This window comes from Cyclopterus lumpus, chromosome 9 (genome assembly GCF_009769545.1).
Source record: "Cyclopterus lumpus isolate fCycLum1 chromosome 9, fCycLum1.pri, whole genome shotgun sequence".
NCBI lineage: Eukaryota > Metazoa > Chordata > Actinopteri > Perciformes > Cyclopteridae > Cyclopterus > Cyclopterus lumpus.
The window spans coordinates 27,072,347-27,074,846 of NC_046974.1; the positions used below are offsets into that span (position 1 = coordinate 27,072,347).

The following is a 2,500-nucleotide window of genomic DNA, read 5'->3' on the forward strand; positions in this document are numbered from 1 at the left end:
CATTCCCAAAGTGTCACATTGAACTCACAATAAAACAACTGTCACCCATTCACAGATTTGGTTAAAATGATGCTACATGTAGCGTATGGAGGATGTCTTTGGTGATCACGGTCTACCTGGCATTTAATTCACGTGTGATAGTATTTTAGAGGTTTCTGACAGGCTGCATCTTGGCTGCTGTCAATTCTAAAATAATTATTCAGCTTAACCGAGTCAGGCCTTTCCTTGAAAGTTGACTAACGGTACATATTCGAGTCCAGTGAAAAGAAAACACTGGAAACAAACATTTACCTGACAGAGAAACTCTACTGGTTACGCTGTTACTCTTAGCATCATATTAGACTTGAGCTCAGTGGTGAGCAGGGTCGTCCTTCAATTGTCCTTCAATCAGAGGATCGGCGGTTTGATGCCCAGCTCCACTAGCCCATGTCGATGTGTCCTGCTGATGGACAGGTGGAACCTTAGCTCCTCCCCTCAGTGTATGAATGTGTGTGAATGTTACTGCTGATGGACAGGTGGAACCTTAGCTCCTCCCCTCAGTGTATGAATGTGTGTGAATGGTTAGTCCTGATGGACAGGTGGAACCTTAGCTCCTCCCCTCAGTGTATGAATGTGTGTGAATGTTACTGCTGATGGACAGGTGGAACCTTAGCTCCTCCCATCAGTGTATGAATGTGTGTGAATGGTTAGTCCTGATGGTCAGGTGGAACCTTAGCTCCTCCCCTCAGTGTATGAATGTGTGTGAATGGTTAGTCCTGATGGACAGGTGGAACCTTAGCTCCTCCCCTCAGTGTATGAATGTGTGTGAATGGTTAGTCCTGATGGACAGGTGGAACCTTAGCTCCTCCCCTCAGTGTATGAATGTGTGTGAATGGGTGAATGATGTTGTGTAGTGTTAAAGCGCTCTGAGTGGTCAGAAGAATAGAAAAGCTCTTTACGGGTACAGGTCCAGGTCCAAAGCGCCAGACTTTATGTCAATGTTTGTATATCGTACTGATAATGTCTCTTGTTCACTCTTCACTTGAATGCAGGACTTTAATCGTTTAACTATTAATAATTCATAGTTTTGTTTAAAAGTTTTGAGTCGGTCTAATTCTTCTACCACTGCCAAAACCAATGTTCCCAGTTAGAGGGAAGAAAAAGGAGGGTGAAAAGTAAAGCACAATGGCGGTTGTCTGGGAGCATCAAATCACTAAATCTAAAAAATAACCGAGGTGGCGGGATACTGGCGGTCAGAAATGTTGTTGAAATGCACCACGAAGGTGTCATTAAACTAAACACCATGATGGATAAACACCAACTTCGTCTTCAATAGAAGGTTGAAATAGATTACCAACTACCAGGGTCCTGTGGACCCGGAGCGGCGTCTGGCGGTCTGTCTGAGGTAAACTGTTGTATAGCCTAAGCTATCGTTAGCTAATTTATTGAGATTTAGTTGAGCTCCCGGTAGGAAACAGTGTACGTGCCTCGGGCTTTTATTGTGAAAGCAAAGAACAGAAGGAGCGGATCTGGTCTGCCCTGTTTTATTTTTTAAAGGAGTCTACTACGGAGCCTGCGTGGTGAAAAGGTCCGTTCCGCACATTGTGATTGGTTGATGCCTTGTTCTTTTTTATGTACGCAAGCTCGATAAAAATTGTAACCTTGTTCCAAAAGAAAGATGTCACCTTTTCACTGTGTAATATCTGCGCTCTGCGTGAAAGTAAACGGAGCGTAAAGGCCTAACGTTGCTCGTTTTATCCAGCGTCCGTGCACCGTCGGTACATCCAGAACGCCATGTGGCATTAGAAGGCTCTGGCTCAGCAAAACGCCGTGAATGGAAGTCAGACCGGCTGCGGACGTCATGCTGGACTGGTCCACAGAGCCCTGAAGCCCCGCCCCCAGAGCGCCATGTGCTTGTTTATTCAACGCTGCACTCCCTTTGGTCCCCAGCAATACACCCAGCGAGTGTGAAGGAGTTCGGACGAACGGTTGTCGAGACCCATTTGCGTGTTCAAACATAAAATGTGTGAAAAAGAATTGCCCTAATGTAAGTAGCTTTGGGGGGAAGTTCACGTCGATATGTATTCACTACTATCGTTTCCGTACAGAGGACACGCAAGAGAAGCCAACGGAATGGAAACACCGCAACGACCGCGTTCAAAGAAATAACATCAAAAAAGGAGCTGCTGCGTCGACTCCTGCAATGGACGTGACAATGGAAGTGTGTGTGTGTGTGTGTGTTCACACACTCATTGCCACACACCCTCCTGTGGAGAGCTCTGTGTTGTAATTACAGCAAGAGGGGAGAGCTGAAAGTGAAACCAAGCTTGGTCCCATGAAATGTAACTACAGGGGGCTTTCCCACATAAATGATGTGGTGGAGGAAATGCAACAAGACCCCGGCAGCGACCTGCCAGTGACGTAGCAGCAGGATTCAGGGTTGGATGTGCAGATCAAGTCCACAATCAGGGTTCGGGTCCCGCTCGTTAAGGTCTCCCGTGCCACCACACTGTCTCAGTGG

At 46.6% G+C, this 2,500-nt stretch overlaps 1 protein-coding gene across 4 annotated transcripts in view; it reads right to left on the bottom strand.

Moving 5' to 3' along the window:
• The window catches only part of apba1a (amyloid beta (A4) precursor protein-binding, family A, member 1a), a 40,560-nt gene that overhangs the window by 4,293 nt on the left and 33,767 nt on the right, over positions 1-2,500 (bottom strand). For 2 of the 4 annotated variants that reach the window (XM_034542229.1, XM_034542228.1), the window contains exon 13: positions 809-2,500. This exon is cut by the window's right edge and continues 391 nt beyond it. The exons of 1 other annotated variant lie outside the window; for it this stretch is intronic. The gene's annotated coding sequence lies outside the window, so the exon portion shown is untranslated. One more of the 4 variants, XM_034542227.1, reaches the window with a different exon arrangement.